The sequence below is a fragment of the Pezoporus occidentalis genome, unplaced genomic scaffold (genome assembly GCF_034315485.1).
Source record: "Pezoporus occidentalis ecotype Australia unplaced genomic scaffold, CSIRO_AGI_Poc_V1 ctg12, whole genome shotgun sequence".
NCBI lineage: Eukaryota > Metazoa > Chordata > Aves > Psittaciformes > Psittacidae > Pezoporus > Pezoporus occidentalis.
In genome coordinates, this window is record NW_026912994.1 from 6,940,805 (window position 1) to 6,966,414 (window position 25,610).

At 42.5% G+C, this 25,610-nt stretch overlaps 1 protein-coding gene across 6 annotated transcripts in view; it reads left to right on the forward strand.

Annotated features, from left to right (window-relative positions):
- The window catches only part of SEMA5B (semaphorin 5B), a 283,614-nt gene that overhangs the window by 73,549 nt on the left and 184,455 nt on the right, over nucleotides 1-25,610 (forward strand). For 5 of the 6 annotated variants that reach the window (XR_009962448.1, XM_062607082.1, XM_062607079.1 and 2 more), the window contains one exon: nucleotides 16,291-16,351. The gene's annotated coding sequence lies outside the window, so the exon portion shown is untranslated. Of the gene's footprint in view, nucleotides 1-2,984; nucleotides 3,103-16,290; nucleotides 16,352-25,610 lie in introns of those variants that run through there. The other variant, XM_062607080.1, reaches the window with a different exon arrangement.

The window sequence follows — 25,610 nt, forward strand, 5'->3', positions numbered from 1 at the left end:
TCAACTTCCAGCTACCAGAGAATTTCAGAAGGCTGGCTTCTGGTCAAGTTCTTTTTCCCTAGTGCAAACACACAAATGCTTTCAGAAGTAGCCATCTGTACTGGTGTGGACATTGTTTCCTCTACAGCAGAAATAAATCAATTTTTGCAATACATTCTGTTTTATTTCTTGGTTCTGCAACATCCTTTACTGGGTGTATGGGCTACCTAGCTGCTAGCTTCTTATTACAGTTGTGAGTTTCTAAGCTTTTGTTCTAAGTTTCTGTTCCAGTCATAAGTTTATAAGGTGCTTGGAGGGCTTGTGATTCCAGTTGCTCTCAGATCTTCTCTACTCTTTGCAGATGAGCTGAAAATTAGTAATAGTGTTTGTGATGGTCAGTGAAAGCAATAGCAGCAGCTGCACTAAATGTCAAAGAAGAAGCTGTAAAGGCTGAGGAAAGTAGATGCAAATTATCAAGAGGAAGTGCAAGACTTTGTCTGAAGTAACTCAATGTTTTTGGCTGCGATCAGAGAACGACAATCACAGATTCAATCCACCCAATATGTAAAGTTGTTGAACCCATACTATTTACATTAGTAGAGTTGTTCCAGGACCCTAGGAAAGGTAATGCTCCCTGGGTGTTTTGTAGGAATATTTTTTGGACCTACATATGCACATTATCAGTGTTCATATCTAACATGTAGCACTTACAGGGCTCAGCTGTGACTGGGGAAGTTGAGTTGCCAGCAGGAGGTCAGAGAAAATGATCTGTTGGTTCCTTCTTGCCTTCACTTCTCTGAATAAAGGTCCTACATGTCCCTATTAATGCCCACAAACCCGTGCATATTTGTACTGAGCAAAGTATGGAGCTGCAGAAAGCTGTGCGATTAGAGTTAAAGCGTGCCTTCATGCAGACAGTCCTGTCGTTAAAAGGTGAAAACGCAGGTGTGTCAGAATTTGTTGGGATATCTTGTATAGCTTAGGCAGGCTGGTGTCGTGTTATTAGAAAGAAGAGTCAATTGGGAATGTGCTAGTTGTTGCGGGTCACTATTTAAGACACAGATAATATGCGTCTCTCTGAATAGCCAGTAACTTTGTGGCTTAGACTTTTGGCTGAGAAGTGAAAGACAAATGTTACAGGATCTAGTTATTAGGCAGCATGGAGATTTAAACTTTAGTCTTTGGTGCTGGGGCATCAGGCTGTTCCTGAGGGTGCATATGCCATGTGGTCTTTCCTGAGAAGGTCTCATTTTTATCCCCGTGTAAAATGGGAGAAGCTTTGTAGGATGAGAAAACTCTTTCCTGTGTTGTTAAACTAAGGATTTAGCTTCCCTCCTTTAAGAAGGTGTCATTCACCTTTTCTTGCTTAGATACCATAGACTAATTCTTGTCTCTACTCTGGGTCTGTAGCTGAACAGAGTAGTTCATCACTAAGGACAAACAAGTCTTTGTTTATAACTGTTTCTCTTCATTTTATCTTGGCTTGTCAGTGTCTGGCAGATTCTCCGTCCTTTATGCCATTCCTCTTCAGCTCACTAACAGAGCCATCAATAGCTCTGTATATAGTGCAGGCTCAAGGATTTCGTTACTTCTCTGAAGTTTTGTTCATTCTTTTCTGGGTTTTCTTTGAACTTTGTTTTCCTTGTAGGTGAAAAAGGCTGGGTTCTGTTATGAATCTGGTCTTTGCTTTGTGTGTTCTTAACACTGGTAATTACTACAGCACTGGACTGACCTGAAGCGGTACTGTAACTGTGCCTTGCATTTCTGTTTGGAAAAGCATTTATGATATTGGCATGTGTATCTCATTTTGTGAAGTTTACTTGTACTGTTTAGAACAATCTTAGGAGATTTATAATTGCTTGTTTTGCGATACAGACATAAAGAATTAAGTAAGGGCTTTATAAATAATCTCTATTTTCCTCTAGCCAAAAAAATGCTGTCATGTTTTCATATATCAGCTTATTAGGGTCAAAGTTTAACTCCTCTCTGCATTTGATAGGCATATGTAAGTGCTGCATCTGAGTTGTTTGCAGGGGAACTTGGCATTTTGATTTTTAAATGTGGAGCCAAACATGTGGAGAGAACAGCGCTGCTTGATTAGAATGGAGCCCATGCGGTGACGGGAGGTATATTTTCAGCAAAATTACTATGAGAAGAGACAACGACTTAGGAAACCAATAGCAATTAAAATTGTAACTGAGTTGATACTGGAGGTGGATAACTGCTAGCTTTAGATATTTGCTAGCTAGGCAGAAACTCAGAAAGTATTTTCTGAGAACAGAGATATGGAAGAAAGATGGCTTATGTTTAAACACCAAGACTCAGAAAATTGACTTCAGTCCCTTTCCTGGCTGCCTCAGAGAATGCCTCTTTAGTCCTGGGGAGGATTACAAACCTTTTAACATATGTTTATGCTGCATCTAGCTATCTGGAGTCCTCATTTTAGTTAGGCTTCATGAAATTCTAGCCAATCAATTACTATTTACTCATTAGTCTCCACCAGAAAGTAAACAAGTGGTCTTTGGAAAAATTAAACTGAGTCATGTTTACATTGAATAGCGATTCTATGTCCTGGTCATTGATGGATGAAAAGTGAGGCCTTCAGAGATGATGGCTAAATCAGACTTGATACTCAGATCAGGCATGGGATCATTTAAGTAGTTTAAAAAAGTGTTCTGAGGAGGGACAAGGGAGAAGGGGAGGCAATGCTCACTAGCAAGGCTATGAGCTATTTTCCCAAGATATTAGTCACGTAACTCAGGAAAGAGGAAGGACCTGACAGAAGTAGAGAGTGCCCTGCTTAAGTAGAACTTTATAACATCATTGTTATATCATCCAAATGCAGGCACACTTTTAATGAAGGGGAAAAGGAAAAGGAAAAGTATTTATTTATCTATTTATTCATTTTCAGATAAATCATCCACAAACAATCTTATGAGAGAAATAATAGGAAGAAGGCTAGAGAGGCATGCCAGAGAAGGAAGTTTGCAGAGTCCAGGGCGTTGAGTGGGACTGCCTCTGAGAGAGAGCATTTACTTCACTAATTCTTAACGGGTTCACCTTCTGGGACGCTGACCTTGGGATGCTGCTGGGACATTCGTCTTGGACTTGGGCTCTAGGCTGGTGAGTTAGTGATGGAATGACACATGTCTCTGTCTTCAGATTGCTGAGCGTGAGGGGTTTTGGTCTCTGATCTTTGTGTTTCTCCTGCCTCAGTGATGAGAGGATGTACCAGGTAGTTAAAGCACAAATCTGGGAGCTGGAAGACTTGGCCTCTGTTTTCTGAGGCCGTAGTAGCCTATTTGTGAATTTGGGCAAAGCAAAGCATGACAGACATTAGATGTAGGGTTTTTCAAATGGCCTAGGGAGTTCTTAATTCTGCTGTCACTGGACAAAATAGGACGTTGACTTTGACTTTGCTGGGAGCAAGTACCTTGTATTTCAGACTGTGTGTGGAGTAGGTGAGTTTCTGTAACCATTTGGATTCAAAAAATGTGTGCCTGCTGCAGTGCAGGGAATTGATGCAACTTTTGTAGATGCTATTTCATGGGTAGGGGAAGCACAGTTTAACTAAAAATGTAATGTAGGTCACATTCAGGCCCTAGTTATATCTGTTCAAATCCCTGTTAATGTTGCTGATGTGTTTATCCAGAGTTCATTGTTACACAAGTGCCTGCTTCTTCACAGTAACTCTGTATAGGTAGATGTGATGCAGTTTGGGCAGGGGAATGGTGAAATGGGAACTAGTTTGGTCCTAGAATATATCCCAGACTAAGTTAACAGCATTGCAAGGGGTTAGCTTTGTAATACTGCTTTTCCACTGTAGCGTTACAAGAAGATACTATTTATAGTTTGTGCCCAGTTTGTGCTGTCTGAAACTAGGAAAAGTTTCCACTTTGGAAAGGTTGGAGTTTCTGTTTGGAAAATAGAAAGGTATTTTTAAATTCCTTATAGAAACTTAGTTTTTTATTTTGACAGAAATAGAAAGTGTTTCTCTCTGATTTTGTAGAATAATGGACCAACATAGAGTTTTCCAGAATAACCTATCTTGTCCCATCCTGTGGATTCATTTCACTTTGGTCTGTTGGCAAAGACATGGGTTCACACAAAACAGTTTCAGGGGAAGTGGCAGGTCCTTCAGGCAGCTTCTAGCCTGGGAATCCTCTGAAAAAGAAGAGACGTGAAGGAGGCTGCAGGAATTTATCAGGTGATGCCATTTGCAGGCAACAGTCAGCAGAAAGGTCTTCAGTAAGCCCCAGAAATCCCAGATACAGGATTGAGATTTGCAGGATCTGTTCATCTGCAAGTTGGTATACTGAGCATAGATTTGGTGTTCTGATGGGGGAAGACAGGACCATATGGCCTAATCACAGTATCACAGTATGCTAGAGATTGGAAGGGACCTCGAAAGATCATCTAGTCCAATCCCCCTGCCCGAGCAGGAACACCTAGATAATGTTACACAGGAATGTGTCCAGGCGGGTTTTGAATGTCTCCAGGGAAGGAGACTCCACAACCTCCCTGGGCAGCCTGTTCCAGTGTTCCGTCACCCTCACTGAGAAGAAGTTTCTTCTCAAGTTTAAGTGGAACCTCTTGTGTTCCAGTTTGTACCCATTACCCCTTGTCCTATCATTGTTTGCCACTGAGTAGAGCCTGGCTCCATCCTCGTGACACTCCCCCTTTATATATTTATAGACACTAATAAGGTCACCCCTCAGTCTCCTCCAAACTATAGAGACCCAGCTCCCTCAGTCTTTCCTCATAAGGGAGATGCTCCACTCCCTTAATCATCTTGGTTGCCCTGCACTGGCCTCTCTCCAGCAGCTCCCTGTCCTTCTTGAACTGAGGGGCCCAGAACTGGACACAATATTCCAGATGTGGTCTCACCAGGGCAGAGTAGAGGGGAAGGAGAACCTCTCTCGACCTACTAACCACCCCCCTTCTTATACACCCCAGGATGCCATTGGCCTTCTTGGCCACAAGGGCACAGTGTTGGCTCATGGTCATCCTGTCATCCACTAGGACCCCCAGGTCCCTCTCCCCTACACTGCTCTCTAACAGGTCGTTTCCCAACCTATACTGGAACCTGGGGTTGTTCCTGCCCAGATGCAGGACTCTACACTTTCCCTTGTTACATTTCATCAAGTTATTCCCTGCCCAACTCTCCAGCCTGTCCAGGTCTCGCTGGATGGCAGCACAGCCTTCTGGCGTGTCAGCCACTCCTCCCAGCTTAGTGTCATCAGCAAACTTGCTGATAGTACACTCGATTCCCTCATCTAAATCATTGATGAATATATTAAATAATACCGGTCCCGGTTCTGACCCTTGAGGCCCTCCACTAGTTACAGGCCTCCAACTAGACTCAGCCCCATAGACTACAACTCTCTGGCTTCTCTCCTTCAGCCAGTTCTCAGTCCACCTCACTACCTGATCACCCAGACCACACTTCCTCAATTTAGCTGTGAGGATGCTGTGGGAGACTGTGTCAAATGCTTTGCTGAAGTCAAGGTAGACCACATCCACCGCTCTGCCATCATCCATCCACCGTGTTATTTCCTCATAAAAGGCTAAGAGATTGGTCAAACATGATTTCCCCTTGGTGAAGCCATGTTGACTGCCCCTCATAACCCTCTTATCCTTGATATGCCTTAAGATGGCACCAAGGATAAGGTGTTCCATCACTTTCCCAGGGATGGAGGTGAGGCTGACCGGTCTATAGTTACCCGGGTCCTCCTTCTTGCCCTTTTTGAAGACTGGAGTGACATTTGCTTTCCTCCAGTCCTCAGGCACCTCTCCCGTTTCCCAAGACTTGGTAAAGATGATGGAGAGTGGTCTAGCAATGACTTCCGCCAGTTCCCTCAGCACCCACGGGTGCATCCCATCTGGACCCATGGATTTATGGATGTCCGGATTGCTCAACTGGTCTCTAACCCATTCCTCATCGACTAAGGCAAACCGCTCCGTCGACCTGACTTCATCTAAGGTCTCAGGGGTACAGGGCTCTTCAGGACTGCCTGCAGCAGAGTAGACAGAGACAAAGAAGGCATTCAGTAACTCTGCCATCTCTGTACCTTCTGTCACCAGGGCACCCATCCTGTTCATCAGTGGGCCTACATTGCCTCTGGTGTTAGTTTTATCTGCCATGTATTTGAAAAAGCTCTTTTTGCTGTCCTTGACCCTTCTCGCCAGGTTTAATTCTAAGGAGGCCTTAGTCCTCCTAGCTGCCTTCCTACATCCTCTAGCAGCAGCCTTATATTCCTCCCAAGTGGCCAGCCCCTCCTTCCATGACCTGTAAACTCTCCTCTTCCACTTGAGCATACCCAGCAATTCCCTATTTAGCCACGCAGGTCTCTTGGCCCTCTTCCTTGACTTCCTATGTGTCGGGATGCTCCGATCTTGAGCTCGGAAAAAGCAATCCTTGAATGTCAACCAACTGTCTTGGGCCCCATTACCTTCAAGCAGCCTTGCCCATGGGATTTCCCCTAGCAATTGCTTGAAAAGGCCAAAGTTTGCCCTGCTAAAGTCCAGGGTTGCAATTCTACTTGGTATTCTACTAGTCCTACCACACAAGATCCTGAACTTCACCATCTCGTGGTCGCTGCAGCCAAGGCAGCCCTCAACCCTTACTGCTTCAACCAGACCCTCCTTGTTAGTGAGGATGAGATCCAGCAGCGCTCCTCTCCTGGTCGGCTCATCCACCATTTGCAGGAGGAAGTTATCATCCATACACTGGAGGAACCTCCTGGACTGCGGCTGGGTTGCCGAGTGGTCCTTCCAGCAAACATCAGGGAAGTTAAAATCCCCCACGACGACCACGGCCTGTGACTGTGAGGCCGCTCTCAGCTGCCTGTAGAAGGCCTCGTCAACTTCCTCACCCTGATCTGGTGGCCTGTAACAGACACCTACAACAGTATCCTCCCTGCCAGCCTGCCCCTTAATTCTCACCCACAGACTCTCAACTCGCTCGTCATCTGTCCCTGGACAGAACTCGGTGCATTGTAGTTGCTCCAGCACATAAAGAGCAACCCCACCACCCTTCCTGGCTGGCCTGTCTTTCCTGAAAAGGACATAGCCCTCCATGACTATATTCCAGTCATGTGAGCTGTCCCACCACGTCTCTGTAACTGCCACCAGGTCATAGTCTCCTGACTTGACAGAGGTTTCCAACTCCTCCTGCTTATTTCCCATGCTGCGCGCATTGGTGTACAGACATTCCAGGGAGCGAGCTGAGCACACCGATTTCACCCTAGGATTATAGGAGACCTCCCAGTCTTCATCAATTCTGGAGTGCTGCCCCACTGGGGCAAGCCCAGCTACAACCCCATCCCCCTTCGAATCTAGTTTAAAGCTCTCCAAATGAGCCCTGCTAATTCGTGCCCCAGCATCCTTTTGCTTCTGTGAGATAAACCTTTCCCACTTGTCGTTGTCCAGACTGGTGCCCTATAAAACCAGCTGTTATCAAAGAATCCAAAGCCCTGCCTGTAGCACCAGTCTCGAAGCCAATCGTTTATGAACTGAATCTTCCCATTCCTTCCCACATCATCAGTGGAAGATGGAAGGAGTGAGGAGAAGATCACTTGAGCCCCAGACTCTTTCACCATCCGCCCCAAGGCCCTGTAGTCTTTCTTCATCCCCCTCAGACTGCGGGAAGCAGCCTGCTGCTAGAGAAAAATACATAGCCAAAAGGACAGACTGCCACTGTCCCTAGAGGAAAGAAATACCTGTGTGCCCCATATGCTCTGGAGGCTTGCTGAAATAAGTCCCTCCTGTACTGTGGGCAGTCTAGAGGCAGAGGAATGTTATCTTACTAAGAGCTATTTGACTGCTTATTGGGAGTCCTAGAAGCCCTGTGAATTTGATCATAAAATCTGCTTGGACTTTCAGTATTTTAGTTTGTGGTATGGCTGCTGCAAGCTGGGGTTGCTGGCTTGGAGCCATCAACACTGTAGCAGACCCTGTTAGATACTCCCCTGAGTCCTGCACATGAGGCAGCAGGGAGCTGCACAGGGTGCTGACAAAGAGACGAAGACAAGCTTGGTCCCCTCACACCTCTTTTTTAGTAGGCGCAGAAAAACCAAAAGACTGGATGTGTCATTATTGACAAATCAAGCTTCACGGTCAGAAGAGAGTGGTCTTGGAAATTTCCTGGGCAGATCTACTTACTATATCCTGGGTCTGGTTTAGAAACAGTGCAAAGAGTGAACTTTGATCTATGGGTTTTACTTCTCTGATCTTCATCTCCCAGAATGCTGCTCAGCAGCTGTACTCTTTGTAAGAGGAATAGACATTTTCTTTGACTGAAGATGTTTGCAATTATTTTCTGTCTCCACTTGAACTCCTGATATTCATATTTTCAATGCTAATGAGAGTCGTGACTATATGCTAAAAAGATACTCTGTCTCCTCAAACTTCTTTTGCATTAACCAAAGGAAAAAAAAAAGTAATGAACTAAAGCTCCCTCTGAATCTTTGACTCATCCAATCACCTAAATTAATCAGTATTAAAGAAAAGTGTGTGGCTTGGTGTGACCACCCAGGGTGCTCTGTCTGGCTTCATGACTTACATTGCTTTGTCCAGGTATCACAGAGTGCATATAGTGCAGGATTATGCTCTGTCCTCAGGTCCCTGCCATACTTATGCTATGTAATCAGTCTGAATTTGGGCTAAATGTCAGCTAGAGCAGAAAACTATTTCCAAGCAACTGTAGGTTTAATTTAGACCTTTTTAGGATCAAATTTTTATCACCAATATAAATCCACTGAAGGAAAGAGTTTATTTAGATGCACACCTGTTGAAACTAGAATTTAGACATAGATGTTGTCTTCAAGCAGTATCCCATGCCCTGCCTCTGTGACCTTCCACGTCACATACATGCTTTTGGTGACAGACTTAAGTTAATAGTTGTAGCTGTATGTGGAGTAGGCAGGAATGAAAATAATGGCTAACGTCATGGTGTTCTCAGTAGAAACATTGCAAGCAATGGTGACTAGCATTTGGGAGACACTGGCCCTTAAGTTTGGGTTCCTCCCTTCCCCCAGCTGTGCCACTGGCTTGCCAAAAAATCCTGTGCAAATCACTCACCTTCTCTGGAGGTTCAGTATTGCTTTTGTAAAGCAGGAACAGTGATTCTTTTCAGCTGTGCCTCCACAGCAGTGATTGAGCAGGGCTAACAAGCAGTAATGCAGTCTTCAGGGAGCGGCAGCGCTGAACCTTACTCTTGCGAGTGTTTTGTACTATTAGAGGAATGGATCCTTAAAGTATTTAATCAACAATCTCTGCGTATACCTACCCCCATTTCTGCATTAAATACTATTAGTGAATTAGGGCTTTATTATGTCTTTTCCTCTTTTGTTTATCTCATGTTCTCATCAACAGGAGCTTAGCTTTAGACCATGGTAAATCTTTTTAACTATGCTTTTACTGGCTATAGTTGTTAGGAAATCTTGTGCATACATTTTATTATTTTTTTTAATAGTGGGCCCATTCTCCCTTTCTGAAGTATCCTGACTTTTTAAAAGGGAAGCAATAATGAATTTAAATATAGGCTATACCTTGTAAAAAGATTATCTCCATTTACTCTTTGTAGAAAGTTTTCAGAAGGGAAGACACTGTCCCAATGCACAAAAGCAATTTTTCTTTTCAATGGATCCTGTGACTCAAATCTAAACCTTTGCTCTCAGAGGAACACTTTTCAAATGTTTACTTACTCCTTGATTCCTGATAGGCAGTCTGGAAAAAAACAGATGAGGTGTTATTCCTGAAAGTTATACTGCTTTATGTTGTTTGAAAGGCAGAGATTGAACTGATTTGTGTAGCAGCTTGCCTTTTCTCAACTGGGGGAAAGAGGTCCTTTGTAGCGCAGGCTTTTATCAACAGTCCAGTAAAAGTGTTTTTTATATATACATAAAAAAATCATACAACATCTATATAAAGCCCTTTATCTTGATGACTCCAAAATTTATGAAGTAATTTGTCAACTACATTCATCAGAAATTATCTCTTACTCCAGCACAAAAATGGAGGTATTTCTATGCTGGGTGAAATTATTCTTGTTACTAATAGCTTTTGAAAGTAACCACCAGACTTGCAATATATGTGTTACAAAATTTTAATCTAAGAAATTTAGAAACTTTTTCCTGGTCGTCTAAGGGGTTTTCATTAAATATGAAGCCACCTTCTTGTCTGAGTTCGGGGGGGAACTGATGCACAAGGTGTGTTGAGTAGGAGAGGATCAGCACTGTGTGTGCGCTGTGGGTAACTGGGGAAAAAAGGTAAATAATCTAACACTGAAGACAAAACCAGGGTCTTAGAGTGAATCGCTTCTGCCAGCCACTTGGTGACAAATTCCTGTTCTGTGGTACAGCTGGAACAGATTGTTTCATATGGGCAAAACCTGCATAAACTGATGGGATGCCTGCTTCTCTTTGGTACCCCTGTACCCAACCCTGGCTTGGAGAGATGCATCTGTCCAAGAGGGGGTTGTTTTCCCAGGGCTTGTAATGTTCCAATTCACTCTTTACCTCACTGATAACACCATGACTTTCCATAGCGAGTATCTCCGTAATAAAAGCCTTATAGATGAGCAGCATTTCGCTCTTCTGCAGTGGATCTGCATGCACATCCCACATGCATACATATTCCACATCTGTAAGGCTTCATCAGAGGATATTCTTGGCTCCTGAACCTTTCTCTTGTGCAAGTCATTGGCTACCTTGTGAACAAACATGTTGCAAGGTGACTAAGGGTGTCATGATGGGATCCATAGCATGAGTGTGTTAATGGAGTCAAGTGCTGTTTATTGGCTTCAGTGTATTTCACTGCACCCTTGGCTCATTCATGCTTCCTGTATGAAACTTGGCTGAAGGAGTCAGAACTGCAAGACATCATCCCAAATTCCAGCTGGGATGCGTAACTTGGCTACATGACACTCTCCCCTCTTTGCCCCCCCTATCCACTTCCCATGTTAAACAGTTTCTCAAGACTTAAAAGGGAAGGGGGAGATAATCTCCAGGCCAGTGATTCTGAAGTAGAAAAATTGCATAAATAAATAAGCCATGATTAATAGTAAGAAATTGTCACTTGTCTCACTTGCCTGGAAGTTGTACCTTGCTGAAATGACAGTCCTTGTCTTGCTGCTGGGGGGAGTGGGTTGCAGAGGGTGAATGCTGGGGGTAGGTCTTTATTTTACACATATTTTCAAAGTGAAAAAAAAAAAAGTGTGATTTATTTTCTTTTGCTGCAGCCTGCTCCCAATTTTCAGTTTACATTAATAGCTGTGGGAACAGCAGTCCTTATTGCCATATACTTTAGCTATTAACACTGTGTCTGGTTTGACAGTACATCTCTCAATTTTTTTTTTATTCCCTTGTGATCATGAAATATGTATCAGCCTTCCTTTTTAATCTCCTTTGGCATGTCCAGCTAGTTAATTTGTGTCTTTCCTCCTTTAGAATTGGATTTTTCTAACATAATACACTTAATCAGAAGAAACAAACCAACTCTCTATTAAAGCATCTTTTTTTTTTTTTTTTTAAATTAGAAATTTGTTAGAATTCATATTTAATGGACTGATTTCTCCAGGACCCCCTAACAGCTTTCTATCCCAAATGTTTGCTTCATTGATATTTTAATTGCTATAATAATCAGCATTCTGAATAAGAGGTCTTTCCCCTAGCTAAGTAAATCCATACTGGCTGAGTAAAGCATGGCTGTGATTTATGTGCAGATAAACAGCTTTGGATCCTATCCAATCACTTCATCAGTTTTAATTCGGCTGCCTAACCAGTAGCAAACAGGAGAGTTGTTTTTTGTTGGGTTTTTTTGCTTTGTTTTTAACAGAGTGGGGAGTGTCAATACAGGGTTTGGCATGTTCCCCAGAATGGTAGAGATGGCTCCCCACTTCCCAGCATGTTCGTGTCAAAGTCAGTTCTAACTTTCTGAAAGAGTTTATACGAAGGGGATGAGATGCCAGACCTGCCTTTGGGCTCTCTTCGGTATCTAGGGAACCATACAGATATGGAGTCTGAGCAAGAGTCTACTCTTATGTTTTGTGAAGGATATCCCTCCAATGCCTCAGAAAAGTGGAAGGGCTCATATAGAAGCAGATTGTATTTCCTGTGTGTTTTTAGGGGTTGATGCCTTTGAAATTATTTTCAGAGCAATCGTGTAGCTGCTGTTGCTGGTTCTAATAGACAAAAAGACTGTGACAGAGTCCAGGAGGGAGAGGTGACTGCTGCCTGTGGGGTGCAGCTGTGTAGGGGTAGATCTCTTGCTGTGCAGCCCCCTCTTACCTTTGCAACTCCAGCCTGTAGTTTGCTGTTATGTGTCAGCTATGTGCACAGTACTATAAAGGCCAGGCTGGTGCAGATGACCCTGGACTGAGGCTCTTCCTCATGACCACAGCCCCTGACCTCATTTTTGTCTACAATAACCCAAGCAAATGCCTGTTAAGGTTAAAGCATTAGGCCATTTACCTGATTATCTGTTAGTGCCATGTGTCCAGAGGTGAAGTGTTCTCTGATTTATAAGCGGCCTCTAAAGGATTATGAAGAACAACCCCATTTTGGTCATCAGATCTAGGGCAAGCAATACCATCCGTAATAATAAAGCTTACCTAAAGAGCTTAGCACAGTTTGAGCAGTAAACCATGGCTGTGGAACTCTGAACCTTGTCAGCTATCCTGGCTGTCCTTCATTTCAGTGTGTAACTGTGCCTGGCCACTTCCTTTGTACTGGGAGACTGCAAGAGATATTACTAGCTGTTCTTCTGTATCTATTTTCTTTTCTGTTTCATAGCAGCCCTTGCTATGCAAGCAAGCAGCAGGCTCGGGCAAGCTGTGCTGTGCTGGATGGCCACCACTGGACTGTTGAGGAAACAGGTTAATTGGGAAGGAGAGAACATTGGCATTGTTACTGTATCTTCTTGGGGGTTTACTTCATAACCCAGATGACAGATACCACCTTTTCCATGTCAGGTTAAAACCCCCCAGCTCTGTGTTTCGCTATTACCAAGAAGAATCCCAACCAGAGCTGCTGAATTCAAATTTTTTGGCTCAGCCTTAATTCCTTGCACACACCCATAGCTGTAGGGGCTTTAAATAGCGCTTTGAATCATTATGAAATTCAGAGAATTAGGCTGGGCTGGAGGGAAGGGCAGTAGGTTGGGTTTGTGGCATTTTGGGATCAGTTTGCAGCACAGATGTGCGTGTCCTGAGGGACCTTTTTTATATGTTGGGCTTTTTTATAGCTTGGAAAAGGACAATAACATCTCCCTGCCTTGGACTGGAGATGAGGAGAGGCTGAAACCCATTAATGAAGAGAAGACATTTACATCCTGTGGTGGTTCTGGTACAGCTCCACCTGCACTATGGCGGTCAAAGGGGTTTTTATCTGCAGTGCTTGAATATTTTTCAAAAGTGGTTGTGAGCATTTTTGTACTCTCCTTGTGCATGCTCAGAGCAAGGCAACATGTCTTGCCCAGGGATGGGGGAGCAGTCAGTGAGAAGGTGGCAGTCATGCCCCTGCCAGCATATCTCACTGAGCAGAACTCAGCTGGCAGCTGTGGAGGTGCAAGTGTAACCTTGGGGAGAGTGGAGGTGCCTGCTTTCTTCTGCTCCACAGAGGCTGTGAGCTAGATGTTTTGCTAGGGGTTGCCTGTAGTCCCACAGGCTCTTTGCGTCAGGATGGACAGTTTGTTCTTTCAATATGGGAATTCCCTCCTTTGGCTAAGACAGCACAGATTTGGAGGCACATGTGGAGGTGGAAGTTTGACCATTATACTTACATTACCCTGCTTCTTTTTAAATTGATGGCAGCACTGTGGAGGGACTACCGAGCTTGGGATTTTCTTGGCTTTGATTGAGCACAGTCTACAGGTCTGATTTTTTTTTACCTCAACAGGAGCTCTGAACATCCCATTCCTGTTAAAACAAATGTGAAATGAACTTCCAAAGTTCTGAAAGACGAAGACTATCCCATCTGTCTATGCTGCTTTAATAGAGAGATAGGAAAGGTTTCATCCTGTAACCTGAGAGAGAATTAAACATCTGAGGAGTAATTTCAGGAGAAGGCTCAATTTCTTGCAAATCAAAGGGTGAGTTTCAGGAATCCTCTATTCTCTGTCCAGAAGGGGGCTATTATGTTTAGAGAGTTAGGCAGTTTGCAGACAGAAAGTCCTTCTGCTGATCAAACCCGAGAGTTTGCGCTGACCAGTGGTTTACTTTTTAGAAAAGACTACCAGTCCTGGAGGTTTGATGTGTCTTATTTTCATACAACCTGGTATGCTGAGCTCTGAACTGCCTCCTGGGATATCAGCAAAAATGTATTTCTGCTCTTAACCATTTTAAAGAGCAAGAGTCAACTGGCAGCAGTGAAGGCTGAACCTTTTGTGGGGTGCTGTGTCCTTGGGTTTCCCATCTTCATGATTCAGCCCTGGCAGAACAGCTGCAGAAATTTTCACATCTTTGTCCTTTTCCCATGATTTCTTCCACAACAGAGCACTGATAGGGGAAGAAAGGAAATGTGAGAGTTCATATGCATGTAAGTCTTAAAATGTTGAAAGAAGGGACTGTGAGACCATTTTCAGGGTTATGGAAATGTGATGAATGATGCTTCTTCTAGAAAACAATTACTTCAGTCCTCTCAGTGAACTGAGTGACTGGTTCCTCTGTTGCCGCAGTTTGCTTTTTTCAGATGTTGCAGTATTTATTATGACCTTTTCTTCTTTTTTATTTTTATTTTCCTTTTTCTAGTTTTCTCCTTTCCCTTTCCCCCTTTCTATCTTTTTATTTTCCTTATTAACACAATTTAGAAGCCGGTGTTCAAGGAAGAATTACCAGGGTGGTGAGAGGTCTGCCTATGGTTTAAGTCTGATGGCTGGTCATTGAGTGCAGCACCTTAACCCACAGGAGCCCTTTGGCATGATATAGGGTTTTGACAGACTGGAAAAAAACATTTGTCTTTTTAGTATCTCTATTCCTTGTCTGTGATGTAGAGTTAACAGCATGGGCTCCTTCTCAGGAGTGTGGTGAGGAAAAAACCATCTGGTTTGTGAATGCTCAGCCATTGCTCTAATGGAAGCCATGTAAATAACTAGATAAATAATTTCAGTGAGACCGGCTGTTGAGCATAATAGGTAGTAGGGTCAGAACCTCTTCACAGTGAGTCATTTCTTACTGGCTGAGTGGGATTTGTGCTCACAAACCACTGTGCAGAAGCATCCTCTGATTTTTGCTGTTCCTGTCGTTTCCCTGCCTGCACTTCTAGCTCCTTGATATCTTGCCGGTAAGCTCCAGGGTGCAGGGACTACCACAGCCAGTGTCTGCACTGTGCTGGGGCACAGGGTAGGTTTTGGTGTGATGCTGTAATAAAAAATTAAAGGATAAATCATTAGGGGAAAAAAAAATCTAAAATTTGTTATGATTTGTAATAATTTTTTCTCTCATCAGATTGTGGTGGAATTGGGGATTTGGGGCAAGGCAAAATGGTGAAAATTATGAAAATAACCTTTGAGGTGTGGGTTTCTTTAGCATGTCTGTTAATTCTGTGTTTTGCTTGGGATCAGCACCCTTCGTGTTTCAAAGAAGGGGAAATATGGGCTTGCAGCTATCACGCTAGCTGTCTGCCCTGCCAGGCTTGCTGTGAGACCTGGGGCAAATCATGTAGGCTGTGTTCACACATCTTCATCTGGCTGCAGCTCCTGGATTGGCTTGAGCAGTTTAAATAGGTCTTTACTAACCCATATCTGGCTGCACTTGTGAGTAGTTCTGCTGACAGAACGGAGGGTACAATTTGCTCTGGCAGGGGTGAATGATGAGGCAGGGTGGTGGGGACAGGAATGTCCCCAAGCAGAGCACTGCAGTGAGGCATAAGATGTGTGTTCACAGGCTACATTTCTCACTGGTGCAATTTTCCCACTTGGAAACTGGGACAAAATCAATTCCTTGTCTCTTTCATGAGGAGGAAGCATTCAGGATTGTGAAAAGTTCAGGCAAGGCTGCACAATTTCTGAGTTCAATTGAATGTGTTATTTATTGTTTCTACAAACATTTGCTGCTAGTAAATCTGTAGGCTAGGATTTTTGGAGAAAGCAGATATGGAGAAGATGATTGCAGCTGCAGCAAGTTTTGAAGCAACCTTTGGATGATCATTAGGGAGAATTTTCACACTGCTTTGTGGTTAAATAAGATGATCTTCACATTTTCATTTTGTCTCCAAAATAATATCAAAATTTAATGTTAAATTCTCTTTCCCATCAGATAGAAGACTTAGTTAGAAATATCCACTGAAGACTCTTTTTCTGATATTGTCACAGGTTACTGAGGATTTTCCCTGGAGCATGACTTCGAATATGACACTTCAGTAATGCAGAGGCTGTAAGTAAATAATATCATGTTTGCAACCTTTATTTAACAGCCATGTCTATACTCTTTTCAGAATCTTGCTAGAAGTGATCTTTGCTAGACTCTACCTTGCAATGAGCTTGCAAGGAAGTGACTGGATGATGACATGGTTTTGAAGTTGATCATGCCATTTTAGACACTTTGCTTTATTAGCTTCTTGTTTCATTGAAGAACTCCAATAATGGTTGTTCAATCTGCAGGAAGAAAGCCCAAGACATCTGTCAGTACTGCCGGAAATGCCACAAGGAGACAAAAATAAAAATACCTCATTAGCTTAGATGAGCGCTGAATAAAATGCAGTGATGTATTTACCAAAAGCTGGCATGCAGTCCTCTTCTCAGGCACAGAACAAAGGCCAAGAGCCTTATTTTGCTTGCGATACCACTAGTTTAAAAGGCCTACTAGAAGCTGAATGGATAAACCTGAAGGGATGGTCACCTGGTCATGTATTTGTTGGCTTTTGGTAACTTGTCAGAATTGGGTATCTGAGAAGTCTTATCACAAAGGCAAGCTTTGGTGCAGTTCCTGGTTGTGAATGCTTGAAAAAGATGCAACTCCCTTCTCTTCCTCAACTTTTCCCACATTTTTCTAAGGTGAATTAGTGAGTTGTTAATTTTGGTGCCTCTTTTCTGAATTCTGCATTGTTTTTCCTAATCAATTCTCTCAGATCTGCTTAATCTCCATTTAATTTAGTCAGCTACTCAACATCCAAATCTTTTGTAATAAAGAGAGTGCTAATTTTTCCTTTTATTTCAATTGTAGTTGATGGCTTTTGTCAGGTGTTATCATATAACTCAATAACCTGCCTTTGGAATTTGTAATTTAATCAATAAAGGAAGCCATTTTTCTCAATGAGATCAAAAGAGAAAGAGCTCAAGGAAAATGCACAGTAAAAGGAAGGGGAAGAACAAAAAAGGGTGATAGGAGCTGTGGTTTACATTTAATAGCTGCACACCCTGGTGGCTATATCTGCCTGGCAAGTAGCAAGCAAAAGAGATATCACTGTTTGAGAATTAATGAATCTAATAATTGCATCTACGCACTCATCTTGCAGAATCTATCATAGATGTTATTTAAGTTGCTATTACAAGTTCCTTGTACAACTCCACCACACCAAATGGTGTTGGCAATCCTGTACACGAGCAGTACTGTTCACACTCAAGAGAGACACCCAGAGATGAAACTCTGGAACTATGTACTATGTGAAACTGTACCATGTGGAACTAATATGAAACTGTACTCCATCCAGCCTGTCTTTTCACATGCTTTTGCTACATTGCTGTTGCTTTAGACAAGGGCAGAGGAGGGAGTAGCCATGACATCAGGCCACTCTTGATGTGCTCACTGAAATGCTAAAGGCTTTGCAGCACAGGGATCTCCATGGCCTCAGTAAAAGGGCTGCATTGTCCCTTGTCTTTGTGTTTCCTTCCACTGCTTCTGCTGCCCCAGAGGAGGAGTTGGTACTGCCCTGGATTGGCAGGATGAGGAGATGGCTGTTCATCTAGCAGTGAGAGATTTTATGCCCTGGCCCATCTGAGACATGCAATGTCTGGAAGAGCATCTCTTCCATTCCTGCTGCAGAAGTGAATTTTGCCCCAGGGACGAAGGTTTATTTTGCAATCAGCCTCTGGAAGGCAACATGCCATTTTTGCACTGCCAAGCCACTTTGAGTAAGGTGGTGAATGCTCCACTCAAGAAGCACTTGTGCTGGGTCACAGCTGGGAATCTTTCTTTGGCTTCTTGACTTCAAAGGGAAGTTGCCTGGACAGGTCTCAGATATCAGGCCTCTGAAGAGTCAACCATGGCTTTGCTGATAAATTGCTGATAAGTATTATGGTCTCAACTTGGCAAGGTCCACAGAGCTCAACATGAAAGGTATCAAAATTTTTCATTCATAAAATGCTAGTGTTTAGAATCACAGTAAATCACTTGGTCTTTAAGGGACTTCCCTTGAGTGCTTCTCAAGACTGAGTAAACAAGTATTTAGAGAGTCTTCAGGTGCTTATTTTCAACCTGGGTTGACAAACTTTTCCTGTGGTAAGCACATAATTTCATAAGACAATCAACTGATGAACTCTACAATGAATAGGCTAAAAAAAAAGCCACCCCAAAACACCCCAAGCACTTAAGTTAGCACTTAATTGTGGTAGAGACTTACCTCAGGGTTTGTTAAATGTTGAACATCAGGAATTGAAGAATGCCTGGACAAGTGTTGCAGTGAAATGGCCTGTTCCTGATTTCTCAGTAATTCTGCCTTCCTGCAGCCCTCTTGAATTCAAATCCTGCTTCTGTTTTGCAAAGCTGTACCAGAAAGTTTTGGACAAGGAATGTCTGAGGCGTGCCAATCGGGTGGCTACAAAATCTATGAAACTGCAACTGGCTGATAAATCACTCCTTTTCCCCTTGGAAAATGTCATAGAATCTTTTTCTTGTATAAGCAATATTGTAAATATTGTTCATCTTTTTTTTCGCAAACCAATGTCTGGGTCTGTTTTCCAGCTTTTCAACAGTGCCAAAGGATTACCAAACATGAACCATATGATTGCCTATGATCCCTGGTTCCTTCTGGTGCACACCGAAAGCGTCATCAAAGTCAGTGCCGTTCTGCCTGTCTTGTCTGGGGGCAGAATTTCTCCCACTGAGTAGCTTGATGTGCTGTATTTGAAGATTAACTTTTTGAGGCAACCAGACTTTGACTGGCCAAAGCAGTCAGTGTTTTGCCTAGCCAGGCAGCCTGGGGAACCCAACTGTAAGAAATTAAAAGCTTCTGATGAGAACTGAAGTTGAAAACATTTCTTGGGGTTGATTTAGCATTCAAGAGCTCAGTGCTTTGTGGAATTGTAGCATCCTCTGACATAAGCAATGGCACATGCAGACTGCCCCTCTGTCCTTCCTGCAATAATGACTTCCTCTTTTCACCTAAAAGCAGAAAATAAGTAATGATGCTTTAGTCCCACTTTTCAGTAATATCTTGCACAAAATCTCTCCCACAGAGCAGAATATCTGGGGGTTGGAGAATCATGCATGTATATAGTATGTCACAAAGCATTTGCATATATGTTAATTTATCCCCCTCCCCACCTTTACCCCTTGATTTTAAGCTGCAAAAATATTTTGAAACACTTGTATTGTTTTTTTTTATGTCCTGCTCCCAGCACTAAGTCACCCATTTTAATGATTAGAGATTAGGAATGTAGGAAAAAAAAACCAAACAACCGTGCAGCTACTTTTAGTTCATCTCTTAAAGGACATCTCGTTGAGTTTTGCCTCTACTGCTTTTGAATTCAACAGGCTGCGGAAGGACTGGGTGTCATTTAGCTATTAAAGATTTTTGTTTTCCTGATCATTGTGAAGTAGCATCATTAACACAGGCAAATTACCATGCTTCACTGTGCTGTGTCCATGGTACATTAGGGGCCCTTTCCCATTGCTAAAGCTGTGTCTATTCTTCTGTAAAATCAGGGGCCCATTGGCAGTTCTTTGGCAAGTGAGACAGAGAGACTATTTAATGAGAAGAAGAGTGGTCTAATAAGGGGGAAGAAGTTCAACATGACAAGTGCAGGGAAAGATAGCAGAAGGCTGATTTCTAAATCACTGCATAATTGGGCCAAAATACTCATCCATTTTCACAGGACCAGGGAAGAAGGGAGCTGCAGTTTGGAGGTAAATGAGTATGAGTAACATGATTTTTCCAAAGTGCATTTTCAAAAAGTCAAGCACTCTATTCCATTTCTCTTCCCCATACCAAGTGCTGTGCTTTTAGACTAATGGAAACGGGTTTGTATTGCTTATTTTTTTCCTTTAAAATGACGTATTGGCTTTCGGTGAAGAAATTGGACTTACGGTTGAATATGTCTGGATTTTACAAATAGGGTTTTAGTTTAATAAGTTGAAACCAATTAACCAGAAAAGTCATTCCCAATGGATTTTACAAGTACATAAAAATATATTGCTTTTTCTTGAAACATTTCATCACCCTTTTAAATGTTCCTTTTTCTTTCCTTTGCCACCAGTGACAAAGCACTGTGATGAATTTGTCCCCTCATGCCTTTTCCTGAAGACATTGATCTCTGGTCCTGATCCTTTGTGTGTATGTAGGGGGTTGGTAGGCATGTGCGTATACATGTATTTATTTCTGTTTCACTCTGCCCTGGTGTTGTTGAGTGTGTTTAACTTGTGGCCTGAGGAAAAGCAGAGCACACAAGCTATAAAAAGTTGTTTTTAAAAGGTTACTTAAAGTGGCACAGGACTCCAGGGCTAATGAGCATTCTCTCAAAACCAGGTGTTAATGCAACTGCTGAAACATTTGGTTCAGCAGAGACACTGGGGAAGGCAGAAGCACTTGGTTGTTACCCCACTGCCTTCCTGGGAGAGGCAACATTTCCTGGAAACTCTTCTGAGGTCTCCCATTTTGCCAGCTCTACCTTGCAAATGAGTGTGGGAAGAGGGACACATGATCTCACAGAGACACAAAGGCACAAAGGTCTGTGGAACGGAGGACTGGTCTCTGCCTGCCTGTCTCTGAACTGTATTGCTCATTTAATCAATTCTAGTGATATTTTACTTCCATTCTGAATAATGAAATCTGAGTGAATTTTAATACAAGGACCCATCAGCCTCCTCTACCCCTAAATTTCCAACAACTCTGCCTGGGAGAGGGCTGGGTGACACGCAGGACATGGGCAGTTGCTGAGGAACTACAGGATTTCTCTTTCCATTACCTCAGCTTTCCCCATTTCCTTATAGCCTTGCCTCCTGCTTAAATTGCACAAGTTATTAATTTCTGTGAGCGTGTGGGGTGGTAACTCAGGCAGACATCGCCTTGGGATGATTTGGTTTTCCCTTCTCTGATCAGCTCTATGTAAACCGAATCATAAAGAGTCTGGTTTGATCCCTAATAACTTTGCTAGTTTGCTGTAGTTATTAGCTGATACAGAGATGACTAAAACATGGTGCTCTGGAATAAAATAGGGTGTCTGTCCAAGTACATAGCATATGACATGCAAAATTAGCTGTTGCAAACAGCTCTCTTCACACCAGCTTTGTCCAATCATTCAAGAAGACATCTGTATCATCCGAAAGAATAACAAATACTAAGTTTTGGTAATAGGAAAGGCTTTAATTCTCTTCTTCTTAAAGCAGTGGGAGTGACTCACAGGGCAGTGCCTTTTTTGCATCCATTTAGTAGTGGTTCTCACATTTTAAAAGTAAGTTTAGATATTTTACCAGCAGCCTGACATCATGACTAATGCTCTGTGTATTTACCATATAACTGGTGATCTAGTTGAAGGAAATTACTAAATGGAGGGCATTAAAGGAGATACCCCTTGCAGTTGGGTGTGAACTTCACCATAAGCCAAACAGTTGCTTCAAGTCCTGGATTTGTGAAACTCTCTTAATTTGCCACACCAAGTTGTGAATGATGCTGCCCTTTCAAAAAGCCAGGAGAGCCCAACAACACCACCTCCTTCCAGTAGCTGTGGTGTGAGCAGTGTGTGCTCATTTATATCCAAGTGCTTCTGCTGCTTATTTAATTCTCACTTTTTCTTGGTCTTTGTTGAATTCCTAGGCTGCCCCTCATATTATAATGGCCTTGTTCCTCCAGGGAAACCTTCCCCCATTCAAACAAATGGTACCAACACCAAATAACCGCTTTGAGGTATCAAGTTTTGTCCTGCATTTGTTTTAAAGATTCCCAGGAACCCTTGGCTACTTCATGCAAACTGTTAACTTGAGGGTAATAATTTTGTCTGGGTTTTGTCACAGAAATTCAATTAAGGAGGATTATGAACACAGTTGTAGGCCTGTTTCATTTACAGTTGCAAATGAAACCAGGCCACACACTGTTCATTTATATAGGAAAAGAGATGCTGTGTAGTTTTAGGTGGCTGAATTACCTGCATGTTCCTTTGTGTGGCTTCACTTATTGCAAAAGGGAGGGGAAGGAGACTAGCAAAATGAATAATGTACTGGCAGAAAGGGGGGAAAGAAATCACCAAGGGTAAAACTACCCCCACTGCTTTTTCCCTAGGAGGCACACTTCCCGTCTACACATAATAAACTCCACAGGGAATTTCTTCCTCCTTAGAAAACTTATCCCAAAGGGCAAGAGTGAGTAGTCCTTTATTTATTTATTTATGGTTAACAAAGAGCAATATTCTGTTTTCTTGGCCTTGGTTTGGTTCCAAGTCCCAGAGCCACCAGGGGCAAGGCGTACAGTTTCACTTTTTTTCAGTTCTCATTTCTGGGCGATGCAAACCAACATTTGTATTCCTTTTTTTTCTCTTTTCAAGTTTTTCTGCAAGCAGCTGAATGCCCCAGGTGGGAAAGAGGAGGGGGAGAGGAGAAGAAGACATTTACCAGATTGGGGCAAAATGATAGTTGCTGCAGGGGCTGGCTCCTGGTTGAAACAGAGTCTTTGGAGATAATGAAAGAAGAGTTTTTATTAGTTTTGTGGGATGCTTTATTTAGTTATGAAGGGTAAAACAAAGGCAAAACTTGCCTTGATGTCATCTGATGAATTGTCTCTGCTTGTAAAGGAGCAATATGTCTGAGCTTTGCTTTGCCACACTAAACTTGGGAATTACTTTGCACCATTCCAGAGATACATGAAAGGTCATTTCTTCTTTATGCAGGCTTTGTCCCACAGCTTTCTGCTCTGTCCTCTAACCTTTTGGCTGGGAAATCCCACACTGATTTCCCTGGGGTATTGCCTGCCTGAAGACATGGAGAATGTGGCCTCCTATTACTAGTAAGGCTTAGCTCACATTTACTAAATTTTATTCATAAGGATTTATCACCATTATGCAGGTGGGGAAGAGACGTGCCCATAGGTGCGAACACAGCCCCAGTTGAGTCAAGAACAGCAATAGTCCTACTACTGAGTGCTGGAGTGTCTGCTAAGAGACCTACACCATGCATCTTTTTTGATTAAGGCTCTCCTCAAGCATACTCATTTTCCTCTTGTTTCTTACTTTCTTCCTGATCCTTCAATTCTGGGAAAGGTTTTACTGTCCTTACTGTGGTTTCAACTACCTGCCTAGGAGGCTTACTGGATTCTTCAACAGATAAGGGGAAATAAGCTCTTTTGTTTCTAGGTTTGGATCAGATACTGTTTCCATATGTCTCTCTGTATACAGCCTTGACACTTTTGAAGACTGAAAGAGAAGCAGACGGCTTATTAGCTCTCAAAAACTTCAGCAAAATTCACTGGAAGTGATACAGTAAAGTGGGAGCAATATCTACTTTTGCTCCACATCCAGGGCAGTTCATCCTGAGGTGACGGGCTGTTACAGTAATTTGTATTTTTCAGATGTTTTGTGGTAGAGTTGTCTTGTGCCAGGCCCAACTTGTGAGAGTTTGTTGTTGAGGCAAAGCCTGAATGAAAAGGATGAAAGGCCTCATGTAAAGGACGATCTCTGAGTCTCTTGCTTTTGGGGCACCTTTCTGAAGTAGTTAGGATAATTTAATTCAGTGCCCTCAACAGCTTTCACTCCAGCCAAACATGACTTTGGAGTGGGTATTATAACTAGATGGATGTGAGTTTGAATAACCTTGCAAAAGTCAGTGGATTCATATTGGCATAAAACAGCGGGGGAGAAAAGGAGGAGGATCAGGATTTTGCATAGCTATCAGAACATTTTGTTACAACTGATTGGGACATCTATCATAATCCAGTTTGTGTAGTGGAGGAAGGAGATGAGCATATCCAGAGGGTGACTCATCAGACAGGCATTCCCATAGGCAACAAGAGCAGACCTTTGGGAGTGTTGGTCTCCTGCTGATTTACCAAGCACTTCGCTGCCTAGCCTAGCCCAGCATTCAGGTGAATAAAGTTGGATGAGATGAATCTCTGCCTATGTTTCAATTGCATGTTTTATATTTGGTAAAACATATAAAAATAGCCCTATTTATAATCTTTCAAGCTGTAGATAGTATACGTTAGATCCTTAACCAGCATGTTATATGCATTTATTATATATATATGCATTACATTATATATATATGTATATAATTATACATACATAACTTCAGTACTGAAGAGCTGATCTTCAGTAACTAACTTCTGCTTTGCTCCAGTTCAAGCAGTCAAATTTCCCTGGAATTTTAAGGGGTTGTTCTTGTAGTACCCTAAAGTTAGTAGTTAAACCTCATCAAAGTGATGAAGGAGGCTGCACAGTATATAAGGTACCATGACTTCGTATGATGCCTTACGTTTTCCAGAAAGTGCTTTTAGATTCATGACATCTGGCAGCATTGCCCTCTTGAAATGTAGCGGAGAATTAATCCTTTCAAATCAGCTCTGATGGAGGGTGAAATATTTTTCACTAGCCTAGTTTAAAAATCACATCTGAATCTTTCCCTGCAGTGACTGCTAACTGGTTTAGCACAAACAATGCACACAGGCAGTAGCCGTTTCAGTGGTTTCCCTGGAACCTGCTGTACATTTTTAATTCTTTTCTTTTTTTCTTTTTTTTTGAACAAGTTTTTTTTACACAGAAGGAAAATTGTGTAGCTGAATCATAAAGGTAGATGAAGTATTGTGAGCCTGTGCCGGATTGAGGTCCTTTTCAGCCAAATAATGACTTTTATCTGCTTATAATAGAAGAATTGAAAGAGATGTGGGGAAGTAAGATTGAAACACGCTTGGGAGCCTATATTTCAGTAACGAGGAGGAGGCTGACCATTAATATAGGAATTAATAACCCTCCAAAGCCATCTCTTTTGAGCAGCTACAGTAGGAACTGGCAGTGCAGAATATACAGACTAATTCTCTTTCAGAGCTGATAAAATGAAATGTTTGTTACTGCTTTATGTGCATACACTCTCAGCAGGGGCCATTTTCATTCCCTTTAGGTGAGCTCAGAAGAGGAAGAACATTTCACAGCCTTGAACCACCCCAGTCTGTGTGCCATATGCATGTGCTACTGAGCCATGCCTGGGTTGTCAGTTCTTAGACTCTTCCTGAAGGGCAGAATCTGGACTAGTTGCTAGCAGTCATGTTGTTAGAGGCACTGGAGCAAAATGTTAATGTTGATCAGAAGGGAAAGGTTTGAAATTGTAAGCAAACAGAGAAGATCCATCATGTCTTTCACAGATTATAAAAGGCTGACAGTGGCAGTCTGCTTATCAAATAACTAGACTTACTGAAGTAGCCTGTTCTCTCATTAAATGGTTTGCTTTTTATGTTTTCATTTTATTTCATCTTACTGAAGGTGTCTGGGTTTTTTTC